Here is a 17641-nt window from a genome sequence, read left to right as displayed (position 1 = left end):
TGAGCATAGCTCGCCCTGGCAGAAGACAATAGGAACCGGACACAGGAGTCCGAAGCTGTGAGGACTTATATATCCAGCAGCAGAAACCAGCCGGCAGGGGATTTCAGGTCCTCTGGCCATAGAAGCCCGGAGGCTCAGTCACAAGCAAGGGACCAGCACCGCCGTCGTGGAGCGGAGGCTAACAGAAGGCCCCAAGTCACCAGCCATACGGGTGAGCACTACACGGTACACTCAGGGACGTGGGCTACTTCTACCCGCTTACAGCAAGGTAGCCAGGAAGAGTGCAGACAGACGGGGAGGCGCGTCACATGCAGTACAGCATATTACAAACATAAGTCCCATTATTGGGGAGTGGGTCTCCCGTAGTATTTGCTTATGCCTTGCAAGCAAAAGCTGCCAAAAATTGGGACGGTGCAACTTGCAATGCCCCTTACAAGAGCCATGCAGTACAGCATATTACAAACATAAGTCCCATTATTGGGGAGTGGGTGTCCCATAGTATTTGCTTATGCTTTCCAAGCAAAAGCTGCCAAAAATTAGGACGGAGCAACTTGCAATGCCCCTTACAAGAGCCATGCAGTACAGCATATTACAAACATAAGTCCCATTATTGGGGAGAGGGTGTCCCATAGTATTTGCTTATGCCTTGCAAGCAAAAGCTGCCAAAAATAAGGGCGGAGGAACTTGCAATGCTGGCACCCTGGTGGTATAGTGGTGGTGGAGGCTGAGGATAAGGAGAAGAAGATAAAACAGCCGAAACGAGGAAGCGTATACCCATGTGTGGGTGTGAAGCGGTGCATGTGAATACACCTCCCGAAATAACACAGTGGATTTGTCTTTATGTTACTCTGCTGTCATTTGGTGGTGATGAGAAGTCTGGCCCAATCCAGCCCTTGTTCATTTTGATAAGGGTCAGCTTGTCAGCATTGTCAGTTGACAGGCGAGTGCGCTTATCAGTTATAATTCCCCCAGCGGCACTAAAAACACGCTCCGATAACACACTAGTGGCAGGGCAGGCCAGGACCTCCAAGGCATACAGAGCGAGTTCATTCCAAGTGTCCAGCTTGGATACCCAATAATTAAAAGGCACAGAGGAATCACGGAGGACGCTGGTACGATCGGCAAGGTACTCCCTCACCATCTTTTGAAACTTTCCACTCCTTGTGAGAGTACCCCGCGCCTCAGGGCCTGTAAGCTGGGCGGGTGTCAGAAAACTGTCCCAGAACGTTGACAGTGTTCCCCTGCCTCTGCTGGATTGGAGTTGCATCTCTCTCGCCTGTACGCCTTGGTTGGGCAACGAACTGTGACCTCTGCCGCTAGCGTATTCAGATGGGAATTTTTTTAAGAGTTCTGCAGCAAGGGCCTTCTGGTACTGCCCCATTTTTGTAGACCTCTCCACCTCAGGAATAAGAGAGTGAAAGTTCTCCTTGTAGCGGGGGTCTACAAGTGTCACCAACCAGTAATGACTGTCACCCAACATTTTGACAACGCGAGGGTCACGGTTAAGGCAGCGTAACATAAAGTCAGCCATGCGTGCCAGACTGGTAATGGGCAAGATTTCCGTGTCCTCACCAAGATGACGACTGACCATGCTCTCCTACTCCTCCTCCTCCTCTTCCTCCTCCCCCCTGTCCTCAGGCCACCCACGCTGAACCGACGATATGACACTTGTACAGGTACTACCGTCTACAACGCATGATAGCAGCTCCTGTTCTTCCTCCTCCTCCTCCTCCTCTCCCTCATTGTCCCCCAATGCACGTTGGGATGAGATGAGGCTGGGCTGTGTGTAATCGCCCGCTACGGCTTCTTGATCCATCTCATCATACTCTGGCTGCAATGCCTCCTCTTTAATTCTCTGCAGAGAGGGTTGCAAAAGACAGACAAGTGGGATGCTGACACTAATGATGGCGTCATCGCCACTCACCATCTTGGTGGCTTCCTCAAAGTTTGTCAGGATGGTACATATGTCAGACATCCAGGTCCACTCCTGAGGTCTTATGTGTGGAGTCTGACCTGAATATTGACGGCCTTGTTGCAGCTGGTACTCCACAACTGCTCTCTTCTGCTCACAAATCCTTTGCAATATGTGGAGGGTAGAGTTCCAACCTGTGGGGACATCACACACCAGTCGGTGTGCCGGAAGCTGCAAACGCTGCTGCAACACAGCAAGGGCGGCGGAAGCTGTAGCCGACTTGCGAAAATGAGCTGACAGGCGGCGTACTTTCACGAGCAGATCTGGCAACTCGGGGTACGATTTAAGAAACCGCTGAACCACGAGGTTAAGCACATGAGGCAGGCATGGTACGTGTGTGATCTCACCTCGCCTCAGAGCCGCCACCAGGTTACGGCCATTGTCACACACGACCATGCCGGGATGTAGGTTCAGCGGTCTCAGCCACAGATCTGCCTGCTCTTTCACAGCTGTCCACAACTCACAAGCAGTGTGAGGTTTATCACCTAAGCTTATGAATTTCAGCACAGCCTGTTGCCGCTTGGCGGAGGCAGTACTGCAATGCTTCCATCTTGTAACTGATGTGGTGATATCTGAGATGGAGGCTGAACATGAGGAGGAGGAGGAGGAGGATGCGCAGGAGCTGTACACTGTGGGGGCAACTCTGACTGACATAGGGCCCGCAATCCTCGGTGTGGGGAGGATGTGTTCCGTCCCAAGGTCCGACTGGGTCCCGGCTTCCACTATGTTTACCCAGTGTGCCGTCAGAGAGATGTACCGTCCCTGGCCACAAGCACTTGTCCACGTGTCCGTTGTCAGGTGGACTCTCCCAGTAACTGCGTTGTTGAGGACACGGCAGATGCTTTGGGACACGTGCTTGTGTAGTGCGGGGATGGCACACCGGGCAAAATAGTGTCGGCTGGGGACCGAGTACCGAGGGACGGCCACCGCCATAAGATTGCGGAAGGATTCCATCTCCACCAGCCTAAAAGGCAGCATTTCCAATGCAAGCAGTCGTGAAATGTGCGAATTTAGGACTGTGGCCTGTGGGGCGTTAGCTGCGAATTTCCGCTTTCGTTCAAAGGTCTGGGATATGGACAATTGAACGCTGCAGTGGGACGTGGACGTTGATGCTGTTTCTTGAGAAACTGCCATAACAAGTGAAGACTGAGAGGAGGGGGCATCTTTACATGCAATATGGACAGGGGATTGCCTTGCACACACAACAGGGGGTTCTATTGCACGCACAACAGTGGAAGAAGCAGTGGTGACACCCGCTGACACTGGTCGTGGATGCTGGGTTTCGCCCCACAAAGTCGGGTGCTTTGCTGCCATGTGCCTGATCATGCTGGTGGTGATCAGGCTGGTAGTTTTGTCACCCCTGCTGATGCTGGCATGGCAGGTGGAACATATGGCCTTTTTGGGGTTATCAGCAGAGTCTTGAAAAAAATTCCAGACTCTGGAAGACCTACCGCGTGTACTGGCAACGTCCCTCGTGTTGGTGTTACGGGGAACGGTGGCCTGCCTTCTGTCTGCGGCCACCACACTGCTTCTTCCTGCCTGTTGGGGTGCTCTGCCTCCCTCCCCCTGTGTGCTGCTGGCCTCACTCTGCATGTCCTCCTTCCACGTTGGGTCAGTTACTAGATCATCCACCACCTCCTCCTCTTCCACTTGCGCACCACGATCCTCCTCCTCACTTCCTGGCAATTGTGTCTCGTCATCGTCCACCTCTTGTGACAGATTGCCAACGTCGACTTCCTGTGGCCGTGGCTGTTCAAATATTTGGGCATCGCAACATGGGATCTCCTCTTCCACCACTTCAAGTGTATCAGGCGAGGGGCCCAAATATGGAAATGGACCAGTGAACAGCTCTTCAGAGTGTCCAAGTGTGGGATCAATTGCTGTCTGACGACACTCGGCATGGTGGGAGGAAGGAGCATCAGGGTGAGGAGGAGTATGCGGTCGAGACTCACGGCTACTAAGAGTTGACCGTGTGGAAGACAGACCGGAGGTGGTGGTGCCCAGGTAACTGGAAGTATTATCTGCTATCCAATTAATAACCTGTTCACACTGATCAGTTCTCAATACTGGTGTTGTTCTGTGCTTCCCTAGTAATTCGGTCAAGAAGTGGGAGCGAGAAGATGTGGCTGTTGGTTGTGGCACATTTTCACCTTGGCCACGGCCCCGTCCTCTGCACGAACCATCACCAGAACGTCCACTTCCACGTCCCTTGCCACGCGCCTTGCCCATTGTAAATGAAGTAAAATATCTTACACTTGCACTATCAATGGAAAAAGGGTAATAAAGAGTAGATTAGAACCGTGGAAGAGGAAAACCACAGTTATTGTTTACTGGGGTATACCACACTTTTTTAAATAGAGATATTTGCGGCTGAACAGTGAGCGACACACTCAAACTGCTTTTTTTTTAGATACCAAAGGCCCAAAACTGGATAGTACAGCGATTTGACCCGTGGAACTGTGAAACCACACTGGGATGTCGGGCCTACACAAGACTATTTTCAACAGATATATTTTTGTGTCACAACAGTCAGGAGACACTACTGTTTTTCTTTACGGAAAAAACTACCAAAAGCTGAATAATAGAGATTTTTTACCGTGGGATGGCAAAACCACAGTTATTGTTTACTGGGGTATACCACACTTTTTTAAATAGAGATATTTGCGGCTGAACAGTGAGCGACACACTCAAACTGCTTTTTTTTTAGATACCAAAGGCCCAAAACTGGATAGTACAGCGATTTGACCCGTGGAACTGCGAAACCACACTGGGATGTCGGGCCTACACAAGACTATTTTCAACAGATATATTTTTGTTTCACAACAGTCAGGAGACACTACTGTTTTTCTTTACGGAAAAAACTACCAAAAGCTGAATAATAGAGATTTTTTACCGTGGGATGGCAAAACCACAGTTATTGTTTACTGGGGTATACCACACTTTTTTGAATAAAGATATTTGCGGCTGAACAGTGAGCGACACACTCAAACTGCTTTTTTTTTAGATACCAAAGGCCCAAAACTGGATAGTACAGTGATTTGACCAGTGGAACTGCGAAACCACACTGGGATGTCGGGCCTACACAAGACTATTTTCAAAAGATATATTTTTGTGTCACAACAGTCAGGAGACACTACTGTTTTTCTTTACGGAAAAAACTACCAAAAGCTGAATAATAGAGATTTTTTACCGTGGGATGGCAAAACCACAGTTATTTTTTACTGGGGTATACCACACTTTTTTAAATAGAGATATTTGCGGCTGAACAGTGAGCGACACACTCAACCTGCTTTTTTTTTTAGATACCAAAGGCCCAAAACTGGATAGTACAGCGATTTGACCCGTGGAACTGTGAAACCACGCTGGGATGTCGGGCCTACACAAGACTATTTTCAACAGATATATTTTTGTGTCACAACAGTCAGGAGACACTACTGTTTTTCTTTACGGAAAAAACTACCAAAAGCTGAATAATAGAGATTTTTTACCGTGGGATGGCAAAACCACAGTTATTGTTTACTGGGGTATACCACACTTTTTTAAATAGAGATATTTGCGGCTGAACAGTGAGCGACACACTCAAACTGCTTTTTTTTAGATACCAAAGGCGCAAAACTAGATAGTACAGCGATTTGACCCGTGGAACTGCAAAACCACACTGGAATGTCGGGCCTACACAAGACTATTTTCAACAGATATATTTTTGTGTCACAACAGTCAGGAGACACTACTGTTTTTCTTTACGGAAAAAACGACCAAAAGCTGAATAATAGAGATTTTTTACCGTGGGATGGCAAAACCACAGTTATTTTTTACTGGGGTATAACTCACTTTTTTAAATAGAGATATTTGCGGCTGAACAGTGAGCGACACACTCAAACTGCTTTTTTTTTAGATACCAAAGGCCAAAAACTGGATAGTACAGCGATTTGACCCGTGGAACTGCGAAACCACACTGGGATGTCGGGCCTACACAAGACTATTTTCAACAGATATATTTTTGTGTCACAACAGTCAGGAGACACTACTGTTTTTCTTTATGGAAAAAACTACCAAAAGCTGAATAATAGAGATTTTTTACCGTGGGATGGCAAAACCACAGTTATTGTTTACTGGGGTATACCACACTTTTTTAAATAGAGATATTTGCGGCTGAACAGTGAGCGACACACTCAAACTGCTTTTTTTTTTAGATACCAAAGGCCCAAAACTGGATAGTACAGCGATTTGACCCGTGGAACTGCGAAACCACACTGGGATGTCGGGCCTACACAAGACTATTTTCAACAGATATATTTTTGTGTCACAACAGTCAGGAGACACTACTGTTTTTCTTTACGGAAAAAACTACCAAAAGCTGAATAATAGAGATTTTTTACCGTGGGATGGCAAAACCACAGTTATTGCTTACTGGGGTATACCACACTTTTTTAAATAGAGATATTTGCGGCTGAACAGTGAGCGACACACTCAAACTGCTTTTTTTTTAGATACCAAAGGCCCAAAACTGGATAGTACAGCGATTTGACCCGTGGAACTGCGAAACCACACTGGGATGTCGGGCCTACACAAGATTATTTTCAACAGATATATTTTTGTGTCACAACAGTCAGGAGACACTACTGTTTTTCTTTATGGAAAAAACTACCAAAAGCTGAATAATAGAGATTTTTTACCGTGGGATGGCAAAACCACAGTTATTGTTTACTGGGGTATACCACACATTTTTAAATAGAGATATTTGCGGCTGAACAGTGAGCGACACACTCAAACTGCTTTTTTTTTTAGATACCAAATACCCAAAACTGGATAGTACAGCGATTTGACCCGTAGAACTGCGAAACCACACTGGGATGTCGGGCCTACACAAGACTATTTTCAACAGATAAAATTTTTGTGTCACAACAGTCAGGAGACGCTACTGTTTTTCTTCACGGAAAAAACTACCAAAAGCTGAATAATAGAGATTTTTTACCGTGGGATGGCAAAACCACAGTTATTGTTTACTGGGGTATACCACACTTTTTTAAATAGAGATATCTGCGGCTGAACAGTGAGCGACACACTCAAACTGCTTTTTTTTTAGATACCAAAGGCCCAAAACTGGATAGTACAGCGATTTGACCCGTGGAACTGCGAAACCACACTGGGATGTCGGGCCTACACAAGACTATTTTCAACAGATATATTTTTGTGTCACAACAGTCAGGAGACACTACTGTTTTTCTTTATGGAAAAAACTACCAAAAGCTGAATAATAGAGATTTTTTACCGTGGGATGGCAAAACCACAGTTATTGTTTACTGGGGTATACCACACTTTTTTAAATAGAGATATTTGCGGCTGAACAGTGAGCGACACACTCAAACTGCTTTTTTTTTTAGATACCAAAGGCCCAAAACTGGATAGTACAGCGATTTGACCCGTGGAACTGCGAAACCACACTGGGATGTCGGGCCTACACAAGACTATTTTCAAAAGATATATTTTTGTGTCACAACAGTCAGGAGATACTACTGTTTTTCTTTACGGAAAAAACTACCAAAAGTTGAACAATTGAGATTTTTTACCGTGGGATGGCAAAACCACAGTTATTTTTTACGGGAGTATACCACACTTTTTTAAATAGAGATATTTGCGGCTGAACAGTGAGCGACACACTCAAACTGCTTTTTTTTTAGATACCAAAGGCCCAAAACTGGATAGTACAGCGATTTGACCCGTGGAACTGCGAGACCACACTGGGAAGTCGGGCCTACACAAGACTATTTTCAACAGATATATTTTTGTGTCAAAACAGTCAGGAGACACCACTGTTTTTCTTTACGGAAAAAAGTACCAAAAGCTGAATAATAGAGATTTTTTACCGTGGGATGGCAAAACCACAGTTATTGTTTACTGGGGTATACCACACTTTTTTAAATAGAGATATTTGCGGCTGAACAGTGAGCGACACACTCAAACAGTTTTTTTTTAGATACCAAAGGCCCAAAACTGGATAGTACAGTGATTTGACCCGTGGAACTGCGAAACCACACTGGGATGTCGGGCCTACACAAGACTATTTTCAACAGATATATTTTTGTGTCACAACAGTCAGGAGACACTACTGTTTTTCTTTACGGAAAAAACTACCAAAAGCTGAATAATAGAGATTTTTTACCGTGGGATGGCAAAACCACAGTTATTTTTTACTGGGGTATACCACACTTTTTTAAATAGAGATATTTGCGGCTGATCAGTGAGCGACACACTCAACCTGCTTTTTTTTAGATACCAAAGGCACAAAACTGGATAGTACAGCGATTTGACCCGTGGAACTGCGAAACCACACTGGGATGTCGGGCCTACACAAGACTATTTTCAACAGATATATTTTTGTGTCACAACAGTCAGGAGACACTACTGTTTTTCTTTACGGAAAAAACTACCAAAAGCTGAATAATAGAGATTTTTTACCGTGGGATGGCAAAACCACAGTTATTGTTTACGGGGGTATACCACACTTTTTTAAATAGAGATATTTGTGGCTGAACAGTGAGCGACACACTCAAACTGCTTTTTTTTAGATACCAAAGGCCCAAAACTAGACAGTACAGCGATTTGACCCGTGGAACTGCGAAACCACACTGGGATGTCGGGCCTACACAAGACTATTTTCAACAGATATATTTTTGTGTCACAACAGTCAGGAGACACTACTGTTTTTCTTTACGGAAAAAACTACCAAAAGCTGAATAATAGAGATTTTTTACCGTGGGATGGCAAAACCACAGTTATTGTTTACTGGGGTATACCACACTTTTTTAAATAGAGATATTTGCGGCTGAACAGTGAGCGACACACTCAAACTGCTCTTTTTTTAGATACCAAAGGCCCAAAACTGGATAGAACAGCGATTTGACCCGTGGAACTGCGAAACCAAACTGGGATGTCAGGCCTACACAAGACTATTTTCAACAGATATATTTTTGTGTCACAACAGTCAGGAAACACTACTGTTTTTCTTTACGGAAAAAACTACCAAAAGCTGAATAGTATAGATTTTTTACCGTGGGATGGCAAAACCACAGTTATTGTTTACTGGGGTATACCACACTTTTTTAAATAGAGATATTTGCGGCTGAATAGTGAGTGACACACTCAAACTGCTTTTTTTTTTAGATACCAAAGGTCCAAAACTGGATAGTACAGCGATTTGACCCGTGGAACTGCGAAACCACACTGGGATGTCGGGCCTACACAAGACTATTTTCAAAAGATATATTTTTGTGTCACAACAGTCAGGAGACACTACTGTTTTTCTTTATGGAAAAAAAGTACCAAAAGCTGCATAATAGAGATTTTTTACCGTGGGATGGCAAAACCACCGTTATTGTTTACTGGGGTATACCACACTTTTTTAAATAGAGATATTTGCGGCTGAACAGTGAGCGACACACTCAAACTGCTTTTTTTTTAGATACCAAAGGCCCAAAACTGGATAGTACAGCGATTTGACCCATGGAACTGTGAAACCACACTGGGATGTCGGGCCTACACAAGACTATTTTCAACAGATATATTTTTGTGTCACAACAGTCAGGAGACACTACTGTTTTTCTTTACGGAAAAAACTACCAAAAGCTGAATAATAGAGATTTTTTACCGTGGGATGGCAAAACCACAGTTATTGTTTACTGGGGTATACCACACTTTTTTAAATAGAGATATTTGCGGCTGAACAGTGAGCGACACACTCAAACTGCTTTTTTTTTAGATACCAAAGGCCCAAAACTGGATAGTACAGTGATTTGACCAGTGGAACTGCGAAACCACACTGGGATGTCGGGCCTACACAAGACTATTTTGAAAAGATATATTTTTGTGTCACAACAGTCAGGAGACACTACTGTTTTTCTTTACGGAAAAAACTACCAAAAGCTGAATAATAGAGATTTTTTACCGTGGGATGGCAAAACCACAGTTATTGTTTACTAGGGTATACCACACTTTTTTAAATAGAGATATTTGCGGCTGAACAGTGAGCGACACACTCAAACTGTTTTTTTTTAGATACCAAAGGCCCAAAACTGGATAGTACAGCGATTTGACCCGTGGCACTGCGAAACCACACTGGGATGTCGGGCATACACAAGACTATTTTCAACAGATATATTTTTGTGTCACAACAGTCAGGAGACACTACTGTTTCTCTTTACGGAAAAAAGTACCAAAAGCTGAATAATAGAGATTTTTTACCGTGGGATGGCAAAACCACAGTTACTGTTTACTGGGGTATACCACACTTTTTTAAATAGAGATATTTGCGGCTGAACAGTGAGCGACACACTCAAACTGCTTTTTTTTTAGATACCAAAGGCCCAAAACTGGATAGTATAGCGATTTGACCCGTGGAACTGTGAAACCACACTGGGATGTCGGGCCTACACAAGACTATTTTCAACAGATATATTTTTGTGTCACAACAGTCAGGAGACACTACTGTTTTTCTTTACGGAAAAAACGACCAAAAGCTGAATAATAGAGATTTTTTACCGTGGGATGGCAAAACCACAGTTATTGTTTACTGGGGTATACCACACTTTTTTAAATAGAGATATTTGCGGCTGAACAGTGAGCGACACACTCAAACTGTTTTTTTTAGATACCAAAGGCCCAAAACTGGATAGTACAGCGATTTGACCCGTGGAACTGCGAAACCACACTGGGATATCGGGCCTACACAAGACTATTTTCAACAGATATATTTTTGTGTCACAACAGTCAGGAGACACTACTGTTTTTCTTTACGGAAAAAACTACCAAAAGCTGAATAATAGAGATTTTTTACCGTGGGATGGCAAAACCACAGTTATTGTTTACTGGGGTATGACACACTTTTTTAAATAGAGATATTTGCGGCTGAACAGTGAGCGACACACTCAAACTGCTCTTTTTTTAGATACCAAAGGCCCAAAACTGGATAGAACAGCGATTTGACCCGTGGAACTGCGAAACCACACTGGGATGTCGGGCCTACACAAGACTATTTTCAACAGATATATTTTTGTGTCACAACAGTCAGGAAACACTACTGTTTTTCTTTACGGAAAAAACTACCAAAAGCTGAATAGTATAGATTTTTTACCGTGGGATGGCAAAACCACAGTTATTGTTTACTGGGGTATACCACACTTTTTTAAATAGAGATATTTGCGGCTGAATAGTGAGCGACACACTCAAACTGCTTTTTTTTTTAGATACCAAAGGTCCAAAACTGGATAGTACAGCGATTTGACCCGTGGAACTGCGAAACCACACTGGGATGTCGGGCCTACACAAGACTATTTTCAACAGATATATTTTTGTGTCACAACAGTCAGGAGACACTACTGTTTTTCTTTATGGAAAAAACTACCAAAAGCTGAATAATAGAGATTTTTTACCGTGGGATGGCAAAACCACAGTTATTGTTTACTGGGGTATACCACACTTTTTTAAATAGAGATATTTGCGGCTGAACAGTGAGAGACACACTCAAACTGCTTTTTTTTTTAGATACCAAAGGTCCGAAACTGGATAGTACAGCGATTTCACCTGTGGAACTGCGAAACCACACTGGGATGTCGGGCCTACACAAGACTATTTTCAACAGATATATTTTTGTGTCACAACAGTCAGGAGACACTACTGTTTTTCTTTACGGAAAAAACGACCAAAAGCTGAATAATAGAGATTTTTTACCGTGGGATGGCAAAACCACAGTTATTGTTTACTGGGGTATACCACACTTTTTTAAATAGAGATATTTGCGGCTGAACAGTGAGCGACACACTCAAAATGCTCTTTTTTTAGATACCAAAGGCCCAAAACTGGATAGAACAGCGATTTGACCCGTGGAACTGCGAAACCAAATTGGGATGTCAGGCCTACACAAGACTATTTTCAACAGATATATTTTTGTGTCACAACAGTCAGGAAACACTACTGTTTTTCTTTACGGAAAAAACTACCAAAAGCTGAATAGTATAGATTTTTTACCGTGGGATGGCAAAACCACAGTTATTGTTTACTGGGGTATACCACACTTTTTTAAATAGAGATATTTGCGGCTGAATAGTGAGTGACACACTCAAACTGCTTTTTTTTTTAGATACCAAAGGTCCAAAACTGGATAGTACAGCGATTTGACCCGTGGAACTGCGAAACCACACTGGGATGTCGGGCCTACACAAGACTATTTTCAAAAGATATATTTTTGTGTCACAACAGTCAGGAGACACTACTGTTTTTCTTTATGGAAAAAAAGTACCAAAAGCTGAATAATAGAGATTTTTTACCGTGGGATGGCAAAACCACCGTTATTGTTTACTGGGGTATACCACACTTTTTTAAATAGAGATATTTGCGGCTGAACAGTGAGCGACACACTCAAACTGTTTTTTTTTAGATACCAAAGGCCCAAAACTGGATAGTACAGCGATTTGACCCATGGAACTGCGAAACCACACTGGGATGTCGGGCCTACACAAGACTATTTTCAACAGATATATTTTTGTGTCACAACAGTCAGGAGACACTACTGTTTTTCTTTACGGAAAAAACTACCAAAAGCTGAATAATAGAGATTTTTTACCGTGGGATGGCAAAACCACAGTTATTGTTTACTGTGGTATACCACACTTTTTTAAATAGAGATATTTGCGGCTGAACAGTGAGCGACACACTCAACCTGCTTTTTTTTTAGATACCAAAGGCCCAAAACTGGATAGTACAGCGATTTGACCCGTGGAACTGCGAAACCACACTGGGATGTCGGGCCTACACAAGACTATTTTCAACAGATATATTTTTGTGTCACAACAGTCAGGAGACACTACTGTTTTTCTTTACGGAAAAAAGTACCAAAAGCTGAATAATAGAGATTTTTTACCGTGGGATGGCAAAACCACAGTTATTGTTTACTGGGGTATACCACACTTTTTTAAATAGAGATATTTGCGGCTGAACAGTGAGCGACACACTCAAACTGCTTTTTTTTTAGATACCAAAGGCCCAAAACTGGATAGTACAGCGATTTGACCCGTGGAACTGTGAAACCACACTGGGATGTCGGGCCTACACAAGACTATTTTCAACAGATATATTTTTGTGTCACAACAGTCAGGAGACACTACTGTTTTTCTTTACGGAAAAAACGACCAAAAGCTGAATAATAGAGATTTTTTACCGTGGGATGGCAAAACCACAGTTATTGTTTACTGGGGTATACCACCCTTTTTTAAATAGAGATATTTGCGGATGAACAGTGAGCGACACACTCAAACTGCTATTTTTTTAGATACCAAAGGCCCAAAACTGGATAGAACAGCGATTTGACCCGTGGAACTGCGAAACCACACTGGGATGTCGGGCCTACAGAAGACTATTTTCAACAGATATATTTTTGTGTCACAACAGTCAGGAAACACTACTGTTTTTCTTTACGGAAAAAACTACCAAAAGCTGAATAGTATAGATTTTTTACCGTGGGATGGCAAAACCACAGTTATTGTTTACTGGGGTATACCACACTTTTTTAAATAGAGATATTTGCGGCTGAATAGTGAGCGACACACTCAAACTGCTTTTTTTTTTAGATACCAAAGGTCCAAAACTGGATAGTACAGCGATTTGACCCGTGGAACTGCGAAACCACACTGGGATATCGGGCCTACACAAGACTATTTTCAACAGATATATTTTTGTGTCACAACAGTCAGGAGACACTACTGTTTTTCTTTACGGAAAAAACTACCAAAAGCTGAATAGTATAGATTTTTTACCGTGGGATGGCAAAACCACAGTTATTGTTTACTGGGTTATACCACACTTTTTTAAATAGAGATATTTGCGGCTGAATAGTGAGCGACACACTCAAACTGCTTTTTTTTTTAGATACCAAAGGTCCAAAACTGGATAGTACAGCGATTTGACCCGTGGAACTGCGAAACCACACTGGGATGTCGGGCCTACACAAGACTATTTTCAACAGATATATTTTTGTGTCACAACAGTCAGGAGACACTACTGTTTTTCTTTATGGAAAAAACTACCAAAAGCTGAATAATAGAGATTTTTTACCGTGGGATGGCAAAACCACAGTTATTGTTTACTTGGGTATACCACACTTTTTTAAATAGAGATATTTGCGGCTGAACAGTGAGAGACACACTCAAACTGCTTTTTTTTTTAGATACCAAAGGCCCGAAACTGGATAGTACAGCGATTTGACCAGTGGAACTGCGAAACCACACTGGGATGTCGGGCCTACACAAGACTATTTTCAACAGATATATTTTTGTGTCACAACAGTCAGGAGACACTGCAGTTTTTCTTTACGGAAAAAAACTACCAAAAGCTGAATAATATAGATTTTTTACCGTGGGATGGCAAAACCACAGTTATTGTTTACTGGGGTATACCAAACTTTTTTAAATAGAGATATTTGCGGCTGAACAGTGAGCGACACACTCAAACTGCTTTTTTTTTTAGATACCAAAGGCCCAAAACTGGATAGTACAGCGATTTGACCCGTGGAACTGCGAAACCACACTGGGATGTCGGGCCTACACAAGACTATTTTCAACAGATATATTTTTGTGTCACAACAGTCAGGAGACACTACTGTTTTTCTTTACGGAAAAAACTACCAAAAGCTGAATAATAGAGATTTTTTACCGTGGGATGGCAAAACCACAGTTATTGTTTACTGGGGTATACCACACTTTTTTAAATAAAGATATTTGCGGCTGAACAGTGAGTGACACACTCAAACTGCATTTTTTTTAGATACCAAAGGCCCAAAACTGGATAGTACAGCGATTTGACCCTTGGAACTGCGAAACCACACTGGGATGTCGGGCCTACACAAGACTATTTTCAAAAGATATATTTTTGTGTCACAACAGTCAGGAGATACTACTGTTTTTCTTTACGGAAAAAACTACCAAAAGCTGAATAATAGAGATTTTTTACCGTGGGATGGCAAAACCACAGTTATTTTTTACTGGGGTATACCACACTTTTTTAAATAGAGATATTTGCGGCTGAACAGTGAGCGACACACTCAAACTGCTTTTTTTTTAGATACCAAAGGCCCAAAACTGGATAGTACAGCGATTTGACCCGTGGAACTGTGAAACCACACTGGGATGTCGGCCCTACACAAGACTATTTTCAAAAGATATATTTTTGTGTCACAACAGTCAGGAGATACTACTGTTTTTCTTTACGGAAAAAACTACCAAAAGCTGAATAATAGAGATTTTTTACCGTGGGATGGCAAAACCACAGTTATTTTTTACTGGGGTATACCACACTTTTTTAAATAGAGATATTTGCGGCTGAACAGTGAGCGACACACTCAAACTGCTTTTTTTTTAGATACCAAAGGCCCAAAACTGGATAGTACAGCGATTTGACCCATGGAACTGCGAAACCACACTGGGATGTCGGGCCTACACAAGACTATTTTCAACAGATATATTTTTGTGTCACAACAGTCAGGAGACACTACTGTTTTTCTTTATGGAAAAAACTACCAAAAGCTGAATAATAGAGATTTTTTACCGTGGGATGGCAAAACCACAGTTATTGTTTACTGGGGTATACCACACTTTTTTAAATAGAGATATTTGCGGCTGAACAGTGAGCGACACACTCAAACTGCTTTTTTTTTTAGATACCAAAGGCCCAAAACTGGATAGTACAGCGATTTGACCCGTGAAACTGCGAAACCACACTGGGATGTCGGGCCTACACAAGACTATTTTCAACAGATATATTTTTGTGTCACAACAGTCAGGAGACACTACTGTTTTTCTTTATGGAAAAAACTACCAAAAGCTGAATAATAGAGATTTTTTACCGTGGGATGGCAAAACCACAATTATTGTTTACTGGGGTATACCACACTTTTTTAAATAGAGATATTTGCGGCTGAACAGTGAGCGACACACTCAAACTGCTTTTTTTTTTAGATACCAAAGGCCCAAAACTGGATAGTACAGCGATTTGACCCGTGGAACTGCGAAACCACACTGGGATGTCGGGCCTACACAAGACTATTTTCAACAGATATATTTTTGTGTCACAACAGTCAGGAGACACTACTGTTTTTTTTTACGGAAAAAACTACCAAAAGCTGAATAATAGAGATTTTTTACCGTGGGATGGCAAAACCACAGTTATTTTTTACTGGGGTATACCACACTTTTTTAAATAGAGATATTTGCGGCTGAACAGTGAGCGACACACTCAAACTGCTTTTTTTTTGGATACCAAAGGCCCAAAACTGGATAGTACAGCGATTTGACCCGTGGAACTGCAAAACCACACTGGGATGTTGGGCCTACACAAGACTATTTTCAAAAGATATATTTTTGTGTCACAACAGTCAGGAGATACTACTGTTTTCTTTATGGAAAAAACTACCAAAAGCTGAATAATAGAGATTTTTTACCGTGGGATGGCAAAACCACAGTTATTGTTTACTGGGGTATACCACACTTTTTTAAATAGAGATATTTGCGGCTGAACAGTGAGCGACACACTCAAACTGCTTTTTTTTTAGATACCAAGGGCCCAAAACTGGATAGTACAGTGATTTGACCCGTGGAACTGCGAAACCACACTGGGATGTCGGGCCTACACAAGACTATTTTCAACAGATATATTTTTGTGTCACAACAGTCAGGAGACACTACTGTTTTTCTTTACGGAAAACAACTACCAAAAGCTGAATAATAGAGATTTTTTACCGTGGGATGGCAAAACGACAGTTATTTTTTACTGGGGTATACCACACTTTTTTAAATAGAGATATTTGCGGCTGAACAGTGAGCGATACACTCAAACTGCTTTTTTTTTAGATACCAAAGGCCCAAAACTGGATAGTACAGCGATTTGACCCGTGGAACTGCGAAACCACACTGGGATGTCGGGCCTACACAAGACTATTTTCAACAGATATATTTTTGTTTCACAACAGTCAGGAGACACTACTGTTTTTCTTTACGGAAAAAACTACCAAAAGCTGAATAATAGAGATTTTTTACCGTGGGATGGCAAAACCACAGTTATTGTTTACTGGGGTATACCACACTTTTTTAAATAGAGATATTTGCGGCTGAACAGTGAGCGACACACTCAAACTGCTTTTTTTTTAGATAACAAAGGCCCAAAACTGGATAGTACAGCGATTTGACCCGTGGAACTGCGAAACCACACTGGGATGTCGGGCCTACCCAAAACTATTTTCAACAGATATATTTTTGTGTCACAACAGTCAGGAGACACTACTGTTTTTCTTTACGGAAAAAACTACCAAAAGCTGAATAATAGAGATTTTTTACCGTGGGATGGCAAAACCACAGTTATTGTTTACTGGGGTATACCACACTTTTTTAAATAGAGATATTTGCGGCTGAACAGTGAGCGACACACTCAAACTGCTTTTTTTTTAGATACCAAAGGCCCATAACTGGATAGTACAGCGATTTGACCCGTGAAACTGCGAAACCACACTGGGATGTCGGGCCTACACAAGACTATTTTCAACAGATATATTTTTGTGTCACAACAGTCAGGAAACACTACGGTTTTTCTTTACGGAAAAAACTACCAAAAGCTGAATAATAGAGATTT

General features: G+C 42.3%; 1 protein-coding gene across 1 annotated transcript in view; it reads right to left on the bottom strand.

Moving 5' to 3' along the window:
• The window catches only part of LOC141168944 (CD5 antigen-like), a 154345-nt gene that overhangs the window by 110687 nt on the left and 26017 nt on the right, over positions 1 to 17641 (bottom strand). The gene's annotated exons all lie outside the window — the stretch shown is intronic.

The sequence above is a fragment of the Phyllobates terribilis genome, unplaced genomic scaffold (genome assembly GCF_046119375.1).
Source record: "Phyllobates terribilis strain yellow unplaced genomic scaffold, ASM4611937v1 Scaffold_1__5_contigs__length_1240528914, whole genome shotgun sequence".
In the NCBI taxonomy this organism is placed as follows: Eukaryota; Metazoa; Chordata; class Amphibia; order Anura; family Dendrobatidae; genus Phyllobates; species Phyllobates terribilis.
The sequence above is the reverse complement of the archived record's forward strand: the minus strand, read 5'-3'. Positions and strand labels throughout refer to the sequence as shown.